Source organism: Aedes albopictus, chromosome 2 (genome assembly GCF_035046485.1).
Source record: "Aedes albopictus strain Foshan chromosome 2, AalbF5, whole genome shotgun sequence".
Classification (NCBI taxonomy): Eukaryota; Metazoa; Arthropoda; class Insecta; order Diptera; family Culicidae; genus Aedes; species Aedes albopictus.
Window position 1 is genome coordinate 437,819,500 of NC_085137.1, and position 17,216 is coordinate 437,836,715.

The 17,216-nt window shown below is 40.0% G+C and overlaps 1 protein-coding gene across 11 annotated transcripts in view; it reads left to right on the forward strand.

Moving 5' to 3' along the window:
- Positions 1–17,216, forward strand: part of LOC109416471 (arginine-glutamic acid dipeptide repeats protein) — a 220,974-nt gene that overhangs the window by 167,517 nt on the left and 36,241 nt on the right. The gene's annotated exons all lie outside the window — the stretch shown is intronic.

Below are 17,216 nucleotides of genomic sequence, written 5' to 3' on the forward strand. Positions count from 1 at the left end.
TTTCTCGAGTGTGTGAACTATCCGAATGGGGAGCAGCAATTAGAATTAGTTAATTACGTTTTTTTAGATTGGAATCTGTGTTTGATTGTGGGGGTGCTCTGGGAGGTATCGTGGGGGGAGTAAATTGAATTTAATTCATTCAATCAAAAAAAGATTTTATTTTGACGCAGTACTTGTAGTTTAATAAGTCGTGTAAATAACACAGTTTACTAAATTGTTGATATTGAAATGTCAAAGCAATTATTTGTTCTTGCTGAAATCTTGTGACTCCGTTACGAAGTTGAAGATACCTCCGGATGCTTATTATTCAAAAAGCAAGTGAAATCCAGAAGGAATCTGAATAACCGTTATGGAGGGACAAGAGGAAGGCTCTTAGATTAAACCAGGGTTGGAAAATGTCACTTTACTGCCCCAGGTAAGAAATGTTTATCGACGATATCTTTATTTCACCAGCATTATAGAAGGTTTGTGTTCTCGGACGAAAATTTGCACTGAAAATGGTAGAACTGGAAAATGTCCTGACATTTTTTAATGACATTTCCATGACATTTTATAACCGTGGATCAAACAGGTATTTCCGACAACTGACGATTCCGGTAAGATGCTGTGAACTTCATGCAGACGTGGATAAATTAATCCAGAAAATCCTCTACAACAAAGAATTCTCCAGAAATTCCATCAAATGCCTTCTGGAAGACATTCTCCACGATTTCTCGCAAAATTCATTCCGCATATTTTCTTGGCATTCTTGAATTGCTCCAGAGGCTCTTCTTCATTTTTACCGTCATTTGTCCCAAGATTCAAACATTTATTTTCCGGAATTTTCGAGTTCCAGGATTCTTGAATTCCGACCAATTTTTCCTTTTCCACTTATCCTGCCGAATTTATTTCCTGAATTTCGTCCATAGATTCTCTCGGTACATGTTTCTCCCAGAGTCTCTCGTGGAATTTTCCCGGAGCTCGTTGAAATTTTCGTGGGATTTATCCCAGGATCTCTACAGCAGTTTCGCTCAGGATATTTCTCAGATGTTGTCACAGATCTTCCCTGAGTTACTCTCGGGATTCCTCTTGAATGATTTTTCATTCCCATTCCCATAGTTATTACAGGAGTTATTTCTGGGATTTCTTCAGGGCTTTTGCACGAATTTCCCGGGGTGTTTTTCCCGAGGTTTTGCCTGTATTGCTCCCAGAGTTCCTCACGGGATTTCTACTGAAGTTTCTCCTTCAAGAAATTTATGTGATCTTTCTTTAATAGCTTCTCGCGTGAGTTCTACAGCAGTTTCTCCTTCCTGGGATACTTATCAGAAGGCCGGCTCCAGAGACGCGTTTTGCTCCAATTGGGACATTTATGCCATCGCCATAATAAAAGCCTGTTTCATCATCTACATGGGGGAAAAGGAAGAAAATTAGAATGAGGATGAGGATGTGGACAAGTAGGGAAATAGGAACCCTGGCAGAGGGTACTAACGCATAAGCGTACAATAATGGGTTCAAACAAAGTACTGAGAAGGGCACTGCGATACCGCATAAAACGCCAAGAGAGTTTATAGCTCTATACCACAGCGGGCTAAGAACAATAGAACATTCTGAAGATTCAGGTTTTTGAAGTCAGTTTCACGTGATAAGTGTTTGCCGAGTGTTTTGCCGCAGTTGCGCAAAAACGGGGAAGTTACAGGGGATACTCAAAATAACTGGGACAGGTAAAATTTTCACTTTTCAAGAAATGTTCAACTAGCTGTAACTTTTCGAAAAGGGCATCAAATATTCTCAAATTTTTACTGGAAGTTCATCAGTAAAAATTGTGTATCAGTGGTCCAAATTTGGAAAAGATCGGGCGATTCTGTAAGAAGTTATAAAGATTCAAGATAAAGGTATAATTTTCGATAGCCAATTTTGAGCTGTCATATCTCCGGATTCAACAAACCGAATGCAATGAAATTTTGATCATTTATGACTAATATAATGAGCTATTAAAAACTTTTGACTAAACTTGAAATTCTTTACACGAAAGAAAATTATAACGATTAGATTATTTTTTAAATATAACACCAATTTATCCAAAACTTCATCATCGTTTCAAAATTCGAGATAGTAATTATAGCTGATTTGAATTCCCTCTAATTAACTTGAGTATATTTATGTTTCAAAGAAAAGCAACTAAATGGCCGGCATTTAAATGAAAAAGTAATGGAAAGCATATGAAAAATAGATAAATTTACCGAAAAAAAATATAGAATAAATGAAATCGCTATAACTTTTTTTCTTAATAATAATTTCAAATTCAGTCAAATGTTTTTTTTAAAGCTCAGTATATTAGTCATAAATGATCAAAATTTCATTGCATTCGGTTCATTGAATCCGGAGATATAACATCTCAAAGTTGGCTATCGAATAATTATACCTTTTTCTAGAATCTTTAAAACTTCGTGTAAAATAGTCCGATCTTTTCCAAATTTAGATCACTGATACAACACAACTAGTTGATGAACTTCCAGTAAAAATTTGAGAACATTTGATGCCCTTTTCGAAAAGTTACAGCTAGATGAACATTTTTTGAAAAGTGAAAAGTTTACCTGTCCCAGTTATTTTGATTATTCCCTGTACATATCATGTTCCATAATCAGATTCACAGCTATCACATACAAATGAATCAGCTTGCTGAATATTCGCCATGTGATAGCTGAGTCGATAGTGGCCAATCAATGCTTTGACAAGCATGCTGTAATTCTGCTTTGACAGTTTTGTACGATACTTTGCCACCCTTGGAGATGGCTCTGTACAATACAATTTTGTTTGACGAGATGACTCCAAACTATTCCAGTATTGTTTGTGCTGAGTTGAAGCTCAGGTATCTATCTGAAGCTTTACCCAACATTTCGATATCAGAATAGCTGGCTCGAAGCCAACTAACTGCAAACTAACTGGTGAACAGTGTTTGCTGAAGTCAGCTACACGATTTTAGTTCGACAAGCGATAACTATCCTAGAGTTAGAGCGGTAACCTGACCTAGTGTTGGCCGAAGTAAGTGCTTTAATAACAGTTCGGCTATCTGAAAAGAAGTATATCACTTTGCCAATTACGTGTTGCTGAAGTGCTGATTGCATTCCGCACATAAGAGCAAAGATTTCTGCCTGAAAAACGGTGCAGTGTCTACCAAGTGAGTAAGACTGATGTTGCCTTAGCTCACAAGAGTAGACACCAGTACATCGGTTAGACTTTCGAGAAGGGAGCCATCAGTGTAACATACGATGACGTCTGAATTACTTCTTTCTAGATATCCAGGCCAGATGTCCACTTTTCCCGGGAAGGGAATTTAGTGGTAAATGTCATATATAGAAAATTACAATCACTTGGAGCAATGAAAACATTGTCCCAATTCGCCAGTGGAAACAACGAGGTGTGTGTTGATCTGCGGTTCACAGCAGTTTCCTCTAGTAAACCGAGTACCAAAAGGCGGTAAGTGCAAGAAAGTGCTTCTTGTTTAAGATGAATGCGTAGTGGGGCAAAGTCAAAGTGAACTTCGAGCAGCCGTGGATGTTGAAGAGAACGCTCCAGGCATAACCAATAAGCACATCCTTTGGAGAAGGCCTAATTTTGACTGGATCGTTCTCTTTTCGCCCTTCTGCCACCACACAAGACATCCATAGGCAAATATTGGTCGAACAACAGTTTTGTACATCCATTTGATATACTTAGGTTTTAGATTCTAAGTTATACCAAAGGTTCGCCGGCATAGCCCTTAGGCCATACAAGCTTTGTTGAGTCTGAACTCAATGTGAGGTGTCCAGGAAAGCTTGCAATGAAGAATAGCTTCAACGCACTTTATCTGTTCAGTCACATCGATTGCAGAATCAAAGAGACGCAAAGGTCGTCCATGAAAAGCAAGAACAATAGATGTTTTACCCGGATTAACCGAAACGCCATAGAGCGCTTGGCATCAGGTCGAAAGGGTACTGATGCACTGCACATTCCAACTAACAATGTTTGGTAGTCGTCGGCAAAATCATGAGTAGGAAAATCGCTATTATTGAGTTGCCTCAATAGCGTATCTGCTATTGTCTCGTAGACTCAATAAAAGCGGTAACAATACTCCCCCTTGGGGGCATCCACAAACACTCAATTTTCTAATAGCTGCTTGACGCAATGCGAGAAGAGATGTTGGTTTTTTTGTGCACTTGGTGAATCCAATTGGAGATCATTGAAAATATACCATGACCCAGTGCAACTTCCAATAATGGCATCGAAAAGCACATTGTCAAAGGCACCCTCGATATTAAAAAAAAAGACACCCAAGTGTATTGTATTACGAAAAAATAATTAAGCACTACAAATGCACATTAAAATATAACATATTATAGTGATACTTTACAAATGCGTAATAAATTAGGACATCACACTTGGATAAATACAACACAGAACAGATATTTTTGCCCTGTTACCCTATTGGATAACAATTTCCAATGACAGGATGACAGGAGGTTTCGTAATAATTGTCGGTCCATCAGTCAATCCTGTTATCGCAGGTTGCCTTTTGTTCGCAGCATTAGTTGCTTTCATAGCTTGAGTTTAGTCTGGGAATTTCTAATCCTAAGGGGTCATCCCGATTCGGGTTTCATCACTAGAGTTCTATAACTTGAAGTCTGTGCCAGGGAAAGGTTTATATCTCTAGTACTTAATCCAGGGTGGCCACCGAACCGGGAAAAACGGGAAAACCGGGAATTCGGAACGACCGGGAAAAAAGCGGGAAAAAGCCGGGAATTTGGAATGATTACCGGGAAAATTGTTGTTAAGAGTAACTTGATGTACATATTCGAATGTTTACACCTCATCGAAAATATGCAAAATCAAAGCCAAACCAAAATACTCCTGGGATACTTCTACGAAATCTCAAGGAATTCGCCTGTGCAATCACTTGGAATTTCCTTAAAACAGAATTTGGGATTGCATGAGCATGAGCATGAGCATAGATGACCGCACAATTCGTAGTTGCTACTCCGTGATTGACCAGAGCAATCGAAATTGCACAAGGAACCAATGAATAGGGCTTGGGACTAGCTTACTATTCTCAATGTACACAGGTCGAGAGCTCTCAACTTTAATAAGGTCAATAACGGCGCCGGCCACGTCCTTACGGTCATCGAGGATGGAAGGGAATGTTAGTAAGACAAACGTTGTTAAAAAGACCGCGAATCGCTGCATCTCCACGTTTGTCTCAGGAAGGAATTTTTTGTTAGTAGGGTAAGGTACATTGTCAGTCCGGGAGTCACCTATGGTTGGTGATATGATTTGACAATGGATCAATATACACAAACCGCCGTTAACAACCGACCATTTTTCGACGCAAGAACTAGCCAAAAAGAAAATTCTATCGCGCGTCTCCACTCCACTAGGGAGCAGAAACCTTTAGTCTATTCCACACAGAAATACACTGAACGCGACTCACTTGTCGGCGCCCGGATTTTTTTCTCGACCGGCGAACCCGAAGTAACATTTTTCACTCCTTTGTGTAAATGCAAAAATGAAAGAAAATATTTATTATCAACTAAAAGTGTATTGGAAACTAGCGCCGAAGGGAAGCGAAAAATTCGGAACCGACTCGAACCACGGCGCGCGCACACTCGTCCCGTCGTCGGAGCCCCGCAGAGAGGAGAGAAAAAAAAATCGCAAAAATCTAGCAAAGCGAACGCGCGAAACTTTGCTGCTACCGAACTACCGCACACTACTGACTGCTTGGCGTCCCGTCGTCGGAGCCCCGCAGAGAGAAGGGGAAAGAAAATCGCAAAAATCTAGCAAAGCGAACGCGCGAAACTTTGCTGCTACTGAACTACCGCACACTACTGACTGCTTGGCGTCCCGTCGTCGGAGCCCCGCAGAGGGAAGAGGAAAATAAAATCGCAAAAATCTGGCAAAGCGAACGCGCGAAACTTTGCTGCTACCGAACTACCGCACACTACTGACTGCTTGGCGTCCCGTCGTCGGAGCCCCGCAGAGAGAAGGGGAAAGAAAATCGCAAAAATCTAGCAAAGCGAACGCGCGAAACTTTGCTGCTACCGAACTACCGCACACTACTGACTGCTTGGCGTCCCGTCGTCGGAGCCCCGCAGAGGGAAGAGGAAAATAAAATCGCAAAAATCTAGCAAAGCGAACGCGCGAAACTTTGCTGCTACCGAACTACCGCACACTACCGCACACTACTGACTGCTTGGCGTCCCGTCGTCGGAGCCCCGCAGAGGGAAGAGGAAAATAAAATCGCAAAAATCTAGCAAAGCGAACGCGCGAAACTTTGCTGCTACCGAACTACCGCACACTACCGCACACTACTGACTGCTTGGCGTCCCGTCGTCGGAGCCCCGCAGAGGGAAGAGGAAAATAAAATCGCAAAAATCTAGCAAAGCGAACGCGCGAAACTTTGCTGCTACTGAACTACCGCACACTACTGACTGCTTGGCGTCCCGTCGTCGGAGCCCCGCAGAGGGAAGAGGAAAATAAAATCGCAAAAATCTAGCAAAGCGAACGCGCGAAACTTTGCTGCTACCGAACTACCGCACACTACCGCACACTACTCTTTCCTTAAAACAGAATTTGGGATTCTTCAAGAAGTTTCTTCTAGAATTCCTCTAGGTTTTTGTACCGCTTAATTATCTCTTGGAATTCGATGGGATTTTTTCGAGGAAAGAGTTTCTTACATCAGAGATTTTTTCAAAAGTTTCTTTTTGGATTAACCCGTGTCCTTTCTCAAATTTATTCTAGTTTTTTTTTCAGTTTTTTTTCCCGAAATTTCTTCAGGAATCTTGATCGATAGGGTATCGCGCCACTTGGGCGGTGGCTTCTATATTTGTCTGTTTACCACTATAACTCAGTCAATTTTGAACCAATTGACTTGAAATGTTGTACACGGGTAGATACTATACCTATCTCACCACATTCCAAAAGTTGTGTCAATTGGTTCAAATTTGACTGAGTTATAGTGGAAAACAGACGAATATAGAAGCCACCGCCCAAGTAGCGCGATTCCCTACGATAAGAAAATCATAACCACTAAACTGGGTTTTTATCAATACAACCTATTGCAATTTATTCAAGAGTTCCTTTTAAGATTCATCAAGATTTTCCTTCCGCAATTGTAACAGGAGTTGCTCCAATCTTCAAAATTTCCTACGGGAATTCTTCCCAGATTATTTTTTTGAAATCCCTTCAGAAATTTTTTCCTTTTCTTCCTTGAGCTTCCTCTGGGGTTTCCCTAGAATTTTCTTCTGGAATTCCTCCGAAAGCTTATTTTAAGAAATCAATCGGGAGTTCTTTCAGGGATTCTTTACAGAGTTTGTTCTGGTATTTCTCCAGGATATCATTCTGTTACTCATCCATCTCCACGAGTTCTTTGCACGATTTCTGCAGGAGTGCCTTCTGAAAATTTGATTTTGAAAACTTCCAAGAGATTTTGCTGGATTTTATCTTTATTTAATATTTGCTTTTGGAATTTCGCCAGTGTTTCTTACAAGAGTTCTCTTTGGGCACCCTCCAGGAGTTTGTTCAAAGAAACCTCCAGGAGTTGCTTATGAAAGTTGCTTTTGGAGTTGCTCCAGGAGTTGCTCCAAGAGTTGCTTTTGGGCATTCTTCAGAAGCTCCCTCTGCAAATCACCCAGGAGTTCCTTGTGGATGTTCTATTCTATTTCTATTTCTGTAAATACTCCAGAATCCTGAAAATCAAACTACTGCGGGAGTTTTGTAATCGTGAACTCTTCCAAGAGTTCCTTGGGAGACCTTCTAGACATGTGGGAGATTCTTTTGGAAATCCTTCAGGAGTTCCAGGAGAAATCCCTAGATCGAATTCATGATCCCAGACCAAAAGTTCTATTCTCTAATTGCCAACAGATTGACTAAAATCCTTAATTCCCTAAAGGTACCTCTTCCAGAATAAATCCATTAACCCTCGAGCGATCGCGCTGTTGTGTTCTGTACAACACGTTGAAAAAATACTGTGTTCAGTATTAGCGTGGTGCTGGCGGTGGTGGCCAACCGCGCTAGTTATGGACGGTTAAGGAATCTAGAGGAATCCACAAAAGATATACAAGGTGGAATCGCTAACAGAAGTTACTGAAGAAATCCAAGATAGTATTTTTGGAGTAATCGAAAGATGAAATCTCGGACAAAACTTTGTAAGTATCGCCAGATGTAAGTTTTTGGGGGAATACTCAGTTGGACATCCTGGAGGAATCCCCGGAAACAACACCAATGAAGTTGCGTTAGGGCACCTACGCGAATGAATAAAATTAAAAAAAAGGGTTCGATTATCCTCCATGTCCCGGATAATGGAGTGCGACCCTTGCTGATTTTAGATGCACATCTTACCTATTATAGATCTGTCATAGTTAGCTACCACTTCTTCACTTGTTTTTTAAGTACAGTGGCGTTTCGGTTTTATCACTAGTCGTTTTAATCACTACTCGCTCAAATTCACGGTTTTCTGTTCGATTATATAACGATTTTAATTTCGTTTTTATCACACTTGTTTTAAAACATTCCGAAATCAATATAAAATCAATACAGCATTGTCCAGTCCACCAAAACAGCTAAAAAATATAAGCTACGACTTATATAGTTTGCAGCTGAACGATTTTGGATAAAAAAATTACATTTATTTCTCGTTTCGCTAAATTCACGATTTCGTTTTTATCACGGTAAAATTTTTTTTGACCGTGATAAAGCCGAAAAACCACTGTACATGAAAATAAGTAAAATAATGAGTGAGGGATAGCTTGAATTATGCACTATTTGGAGCTGAATAAAAATATGTTGTAAGTAATTGTGTAGCATACGCCTTTTATGTCATCATTGGTAGTTACTTCCATTTTTTCCATAGATGCATTACGTCAAGAATAATATTAAACTATAAATATCTAGTACATAGTATTCACAGGATTGCAAGTGCATTTTTACATGGTACTTATCATCCATATGATACGAAAATTGGGCGTTGCCTACTTAAAAAATGTGCATTTTAAAAACCGGGAGAATTTCAGAAATCGTACCGGGGAAAACCGGGAAAAAGACGGGAATTTCAAAACTGATATTTAGTGGCCACCCTGTTAATCACGTCCGAAATGGCCTGAATGTTGGCAATCGAAATAGGATTGCGGGCCTCTATTCTGCCAGAGCCCTATAAATGTGCATTAATTCTAGGGGAATATTTACAAGTTAAAATAGCACATTTAACACAAAATTAAAACTTGTAATACATGATTGCTTTTGAGCGAAAGCCTTCTCGGTATAGTAAACAACTTTGTGTAAAAGAGTCACAGTGCACATATCAGATTGGTAGACATGTTGGTTCACATGAAGAGGCACGTTAGCCAGATGAACATCACGGATGTGATGAATCACAATACATTCTAAGCATTTCAGAAGAAAAGAGGTCAAACTGGCAGGTCTGAAACTAGTTGCTTCTTCATACGACTCACGACCCACTCTCGGAATAAACTTTACAGTAATATTCCGCCAAGATTTGGGAATGTAATCTGTAGCCAGACTTCAAGCAAGTTTTTTCAAAACATGTTTGAAATAATCGAATCCTTTCTGAAGAAAAATAGGATATATTCCGTCTGCCCCAGCAGATTTCAAAGAGGCAAAACTATTAAGTGCCCACTCCATCGATACTCTAGTTACAATACTCCGCGCCGAAGCCAGAGAATCATAACCACAAGAAAAGACATCAGGTTTATCCCAAGATGTTATATCCTTACATCCGGGGAAGTGTGTGCTGAATGAGTATTTCTGAACTTCCATTCCAGTGAAATCGCCATTTGGCAACTCGGAAATCCTTAGGTTTCGCAAGGATTTTATTTAACCGACTGACTTCACTCAAACTGGAAACATTTGTACAATGGTTTTTCCAGCCAGATCGTTCAGCAGACCGGAGAGCTTTCCTGTAGGCCTAGCGAGCCGACCAGAAAGCCTCCGAACCAGCCGAACGTCGTCTGTTCCACATTGTTTCCTTTCTACATTGTTTCCTGAGTTTCGCCAGATCAGAGTTCCACCAAGGGGTTCCTCTTGTGATCTTCACAGACCGTAGAGAGCATGCTTCTTCAAAAGCTTCCATGATGAAGGTCGTTGTAGTATCAACGGCATCATCTAAATCACTTGGAGTGTCAATGGATGGTGAGTATCCATGATATTTGGCCGCAACCAAATCAGTAAAAAAATCCCAGTTTGTTGACCGGGGATTCCTGAACGCAAACTCTGCGAAATAACATTCATGTGTCTAGAGAACATATAGTGATGATCAGATAAAGATTCTTCATTTGACACATGCCAATTGGTCAACTCGTGACTTATTCTTCTAGAGCAAAGCGTTATGTCTAACATTTCTAGCAGATACCATGAAGGTTGGGCGGTTGCCTATGTTAAGTAATCCAAGATCTTTACTACTTAAGTACTCCATCAAATTGGAGCCTCTGAACCTGAAGTTAATGTCTGAGCTGCCTCAGATGATATGGTGAGCATTAGCATCACTTCAGACTCTAGTTTAATTTAAAAACACTTCACTAATACTTTACTTTTGCAAAAGAAAATAAAAAATGAATAACTCTTTTAAAGAAAAACTAGAAAGGACGAGCAAATTCCTTTTAATTCTACTACTGTGCTTATCTTCGGACAGATAGGCCTATTTCGTCTGTGACTTACAGACTTCTTCTGTGTCAAGTGCTCGACTGTCGAGCACTTGACACTGAAGAAGTCTGTAAGTCACAGACGAAATAGGCCTATCTGTCCGAAGATAAGCACAGTAGTAGAATTAAAAGGAATTTGCTCGTCCTTTCTAGTTTTTCTTTAAAAGAGTTATTCATTTTTTATTTTCTTTTGCAAAAGTAAAGTATTAGTGAAGTGTTTTTAAATTAAACTAGAGTCTGAAGTAACAAGTTCTACTAAAAGCTCTAAAGTAATAGTAAAGTAAATTAGCATCACTGCCAACAAATAGCGGAAGGCATTTTGAAGTACAGTATGCGATGACTTGTTTGAAAGCATTGGTAGGGGATGGTTCATCATGCGGTTAATGAACCGATCAATAGACGTTTTTCCTTGAGGTTCCCAACAAATACATCAATCCAAATAGCACATCTCTGGTGGTTCGTTCAGAAATGAGTGTAATACCGATTACGTTGTTGACAAGCACACATGCCCGAGGCATGACGCGCGAGTTTTACATTTCATTTTGGCTGAAAATAGCTAACACCGGGATCACAAGATTTTCTAGATAGTAATGCCTCTTACGTAGACGGGCTTGGTGGTCTAGTGGCTACCGCTTCTGATTTATATGCAGAAGGTCCTGGGTTCAATCCCTGCCCCGTCCCTTTCCTCCTACTTTGTATCTTTCTATATACGTTCTCTCTGCTCTCTACATATACAACTCATGTATATAAACATGTTCATAGCCGTCGCTAGAACAGAAACGGGTTGAAAAAGCCGTTTCCCTTCCTTCCAAACTTTCATAGCACAGTGTCACAATCCTATTAGAAAACGCCTACAAGTTATGCAATCAAGCGAACTGTGCCGCACATCTTCAAAATAATAAAAACACACAATTCTATCACCTTCCCCTGGTATCCACACACCAATGTGTGAACCTTCTGCCAACCAATTCCCACCAACACTCCAACATCCGCATGAATTTGTGCTGGCGCAGAGGTATATTCGGCCAGATGTGGATACAAACGATTGCAATCATCACTTCCTTACCCCTTCCCCACATTGACCTGCAACCTGACGTGGCAGGCGCCATTGTCGCCTAAAAATAGAAGATCACCAGCGCTCACACACTAAAGATGCCTGCTAGTCCCCGGCAGTTATCTCATTGGTCCTTTTGTGAGTGTAGCTGGTCTGGCGATACTGGAGTAGCATCCACGGGCGGTCAAGCAAGCTCAAGCTCAGTAATGCCTCTTACGAAAGTTAGGCTATTGGACTAAAGCCACTTGAGCTGTACAATTTTGCATAAGTCAGCAAAGATTGAACGTTTCTGTTCTTTTAAGCTGAAGATTGAGCTATCCTAACCGTAGCCACTAACCATTCTTGGCGAGATTAAACTCTTTACAATCACAGCAAAAAACAGAACAACTGCAATAAAACCAGATCGGTATCGATTAGAAAACGCCAAAGGCGAGACTACGCAGAATATACTGTGTAAATCGCATAATGTGAAACCATATTAGGTCAAAATGTGATGACTGTTTTGTTTTCAAATTAAAAGACGAAAAAAACTTATCATAAACAAAGCTTCATCAATCATCACCGTGGTCGTAGTGGTCCGTGATACAAGCATCACTTGATTGATTGGAAAATGACATCGCTTCTGATTGTGCCCATTGTGCTGCATATCACCAATCATAGCGGGGATTTGAATAATTAATACTAATTTGAGTGTATTAGGAACGGTAATTAGTTAAATGACTTCTTATACCAAGAGCAATGAACGCGCCACCACCCTAGAGCACCCCCATGTTTATTGTGTACGTACGTGTTGCAGCAGTATCGTTTGAATTGAATTCGAGTTGTCGGGCATGTTGTATTCTGTATAGTTTCTTTATTTAGTTGTTTATTGATTTATAGTTTCATTGAGTGAAAGCCAAGCAGTAAGCGAGGGCTCAACCGGCAAAATGTGTGCCGGAGTGCCACATAAAACGACGACGAACACGGCACACGGACGGGTAACCGCCGTGTTGTGAGATAAAATGGAACCGAAACTGATTTCAGATTGTTTTATCCTCTTTCCTTTTGCGGTCACCATCACCCTCAATAAATTCCCCTCCATGATGGTTGACTGCCGATTGAATCATTACCCATCATCATCATCACCGCCATCATCTTCATCAGTGTGTGATCTTTATCCTTTATACCAAGCAGTAGCTCTTTCTCTACTAACCACCCACTTGTAGCAGCACTCTACTAACTTCGCTACGCGTGGTATCTGTTCGTTCATTCATAATCACATAATCTTTCAACGCTATTATGGTTACTTTTTAACACCACATTTAAAGCCCAATCTCGGGGTGCCAATAAATCACCTGTTATGTTCCTAGGTTTTCTATAGTCGAGGACGGACGGGTGTCTTTCCCATATGTGTCTCATCCACTCTCTCATTTGTTAACACAGTGGATCCGCTGGGATCAAGCATAGCACACATAACACGACTGACACATACACGCACGTACTACGAAGCTCGTTTAAAGTTGATTTCAACGCGCGCGCGCATTCTCTTAATTTTATCTCCTACTTTTATCTTAATTTGCCTGTTTTGTAAGTTGTTTCGGCCAGAGGTTTTGGTTGCGTGTCGTGAGTTTCTTCTGCTTGTTTTGAGTACTTTCTTGTAGCACACCTTCCCCGTATCAGCACCGGTTATTGCTTGGGAGCTTTAAATTATGCGGTTTTAGTTTTATATGTTTTTACTTTTTTCTGGCTTCCTTTTTGTATATGACTCTCCAATAACAATTTAATGTCCACTAACAATCAGAGTGAACCATTGTCCGGAAAGTTAGTCATATTGTACATTTAACAGCAAATTGAATTCGGGGCTTTCGTTGGTGTTTCTTTTAGTTGAGCATATCGTTCCAAAATGTAAATTCCGATAAAAACCGATGATTCTAGAAGAAAACCGGTAATTGAAAGAATACTACAAGGAATTTGTTAAGGATGATCTAAACAGATTCTTGCGGGTATTTGTTTTTTAGGGAGTTTTTGCAGTAAATAATTCTTCTCGGAATTGTATCTTTTCGGGAATTAACAGGATGACTCCCGGAATGCGTTCTGAGATACTTCCCGGGATTTCTTCTGTAGGTTGCTCCTGGGTTTTACTTTACTCGTGTTCTTTCCTGAATTTTACCCAATTTTTCGGTGTACTAGATGAACCCCGATCTGAGATTATTTCCGGATCAAGGGTTTTGCAGGAATCTCACTTATTTTTCCCCGGTGTTCATCCTTCAATTTCGTCCTGGATTCCTCTTTGACTTGTTTTTGGAATTTCTGTCCAAATGTTTCCATAGATTGCATGTTTCTATATATTTGGAAGCACTTCTGGGATGACTCTTTATCTTGATGAATTATTTATGTAAGCAGCCACCATTGATGTTCTATATAACTGGATATTACATACAAAAGCTCGATTTATGGGTTTTTAAAGGAAAATTCTCGGTATTTCTGGAATTTTAGGTGGTATCAGAGAGTTTTAGGGAGGTTTGAAAATATTTCCCAGGGTTTTAAGGATGCTTCCAAGGAGGTTCCAGGGAATTGTTCCTTGAGAATCTTCTAGGATTCCGGAATTCCGATTGATTTCTTCTGGAATTTTTACATACATAATTTCTTATCATACAGATCGTACAGAATTTCTCTAGAGATTTTCCCAGTTTTGCTTCCTGAGTTCCCGTGGGTTTCTATCAGGATTAGATTTATTTATCCCGAGATCTCCACAAGAGTTTCTTTCAGGATATACCGCAGATGTTTTCTCGGAATTTATGCTAGTGTTTATCTCGGGATACTTCTTGAAGGTATAACATATTGGGATTTCTACTAAAGCTCCTCCAACGATTTTACGGAGTTTTTCACTTATTTTCTGCAGGATTCCGAAGTCTCTCCTGTGATTGTTTCAAGAAATTTAGCTTTCTTCTATAGTTTCTCCTTTGATTTTTACAGAAGTTTCAGGTGGTCTATTTCCCAAAGATCCTCACGGGATTTCTTTTGAAATTGCTCTCGGAGCTTCTGAGAGAAAGATTCCTTCCGGTTTTGATCCTGGGATGTCTCTCAGAGTTATTCAGAATTTGTCGTAAAATTTCTCCTAAGATGTTTTAGAGAGTCTTCTGGGATTTTTGCAGGATCTACGGCTAGTGTTTCTAATGGAGTTCATGCAGTATTTTTTCGACTATTTACCAAAGCTTTTCCTTGTAGTTGATAATATAATTTCTTGCGGTGATATGCCTGAGATTATTTTCTTACAGATTTTATCGTGATTATTCCCAGACCTCTTCCCGGAATCTCTACCAGAAATTATCCCGAGATTCTGGATGCTCCTCTTTGGCGTTTCTTTAAAAATTGCTCCCAGAATTCTTGCAGGATTGTTTCAAAGAGGTTATTTCGTAAAATCTCCAGAGATAGCTCACGAGATATCTTGTAAGAAATTCCCGGAGAAATATCTGAAGGAATCACGGTAAAATTTTGCGAAAATCTCCGCAAAGACTTATTGGAGAAATCTTGAGAGGAACTACGGAAGAAACCCAGAGAGAAACTGGAAAATCTTGGAAATAAATGTCCTGGGACTAATCCCAGGAAGAAATATTCGAGAAATTTAAGGCGAAACTGGAAGCATTTCCTCATATTTTTGGTTTTTGATTTTTATAAAATAACGAAGCAATATTTTCAAAATCGGTTTTCGTGCACATTTAGAGTATGGATCGAGGTATCTCCTGAATTTTTTTTCAGGTGGAAAATGTTTTTCGTTTTTGCAGAAACCATTTTTTTTTGTGAAATTTTGTTTAAAAATGGTTTCTGCGAAAACTAAAAACATTTTCCATCTGAAAAAAAAAATCAGGAGATACCTTGATCCATACTCCACATGTGCACGAAAACTGATTTTGAAAATATTGCTTCGTTATTTTATAAAAAATCAAAAACCAAAAAGTGAGGAAATGGATCCAGTTTCACCGAAGGAACTATGAAAACCTCTCAAAGTGATCCAGGAGAAACTACGTGCAGAATCCCGCAAGGAAATTCACGAGAAATATTTGAAAACTGTCACTGGAAGAAATCCCTGGAAGAACTTCTGCAAAAATCCATAGAGAAACTCTTGGAAAACTATCCCGATACCACTAAGAGAAATTCCTGGAAGAACTTTGGAAATTTTGGAAAGATCTCCGGGAGGAATCCAGAAAGAAACTCAGGAAGAAAAACCCCGTGAAAAACCTCGAAAAACCTGAAATCGTGAAAAATTTCGGAATGAGATTATTTATGGAAACAAATTCGTAAAAACCTCTGGATATTCTTGGGAAGATAAACTGGAGAACGCCAGAAATAAACAATCTTTGATAATTTCAAGGAAAAACTATGACAAAAATTGAAAATGTTTAAATTCATTCTGGAGGAATTCTGGAAGGATGAGGAGGAAGAATCATGGGTAGACTTTCGAAATCTCAACATAATTACACCACCAGCACAGAGTACAAACATCCAAGTTCGAATTCAGAAAACTTTCAAAGACGAAAGTTTCAAGACGTTTTAGAAGATATTAGGAGGATTTCAAGGGTGTTCCATAGAATTTATAAGGCGTTTTCAGACGTTTCATGTAGTTTCAGGAATCAGGAACGCCTTGGACAGACTTGTAAGAATCCCAAAATGGCCGACTTTGGCACCTACCCAGTCAACACACGATCGCATATGATGTTGGATAGGATGCAAAAGTGGAGTCGATATACGCACACTTTACACACGGTTAAATGGAAGCAGGTACGCATATGGCCTCCAGTTTAGCATCCTATTCACCATCATATACGACTTCGTGTTGGCTGGGTACTCACGATTTCGAGCGCACAAATCTCTTCGTAAACAAAACCAGCGCAACTGAACTTCTTATTTTAAGCTTATTAAGCAAGAACAGAATAATAAAATGCACTGTAGTTTAAAGCTTTCTTTTTGAGATTTGTCGTCTGAAGTTCTGATACACTGTTGAAGCGGGATTTCAAGGCGTTTGTCCTTAAAACCACCAATGAAACACCCCTAATTTCTTTCGAAAATCCCTTGGATCGTCGCTTATACCCTCTGAAACCTTAAGCCGCCTAGAACTTCCCTGCAACGCCCTTGAAGTTGCCTGGAACCTCTTGGAAGACCCTCGGAACGCCCCTGAAGATTCCCTTGGAAACTTCTGAATCGCCCCTGGAACCTACTGTAATCCTCTGAAACCTCCCAAAACCCTCTGGAATGACTCTGACACCACCTGAAACAGGAGTCAGGAGCGCCCCTGAAACTTCCTGGAATGCCTTATAAGTTATAAGCTCTGAAACTCGAAGCCCATAGAACGGCCCCGAAACCCCCTACAACGCCTTTGAAACCCCCTGAAATTTCCTGGAAGATCTTCGGAACACCCCTAAACCACTCCTGAAAAGTTCTAGATTGTCCATGAAACCTGCTTAAATCATTTGAACCCCAGGAAAGCCACTCTAAAACCCCCTGAAACCCTCTGGAACGAC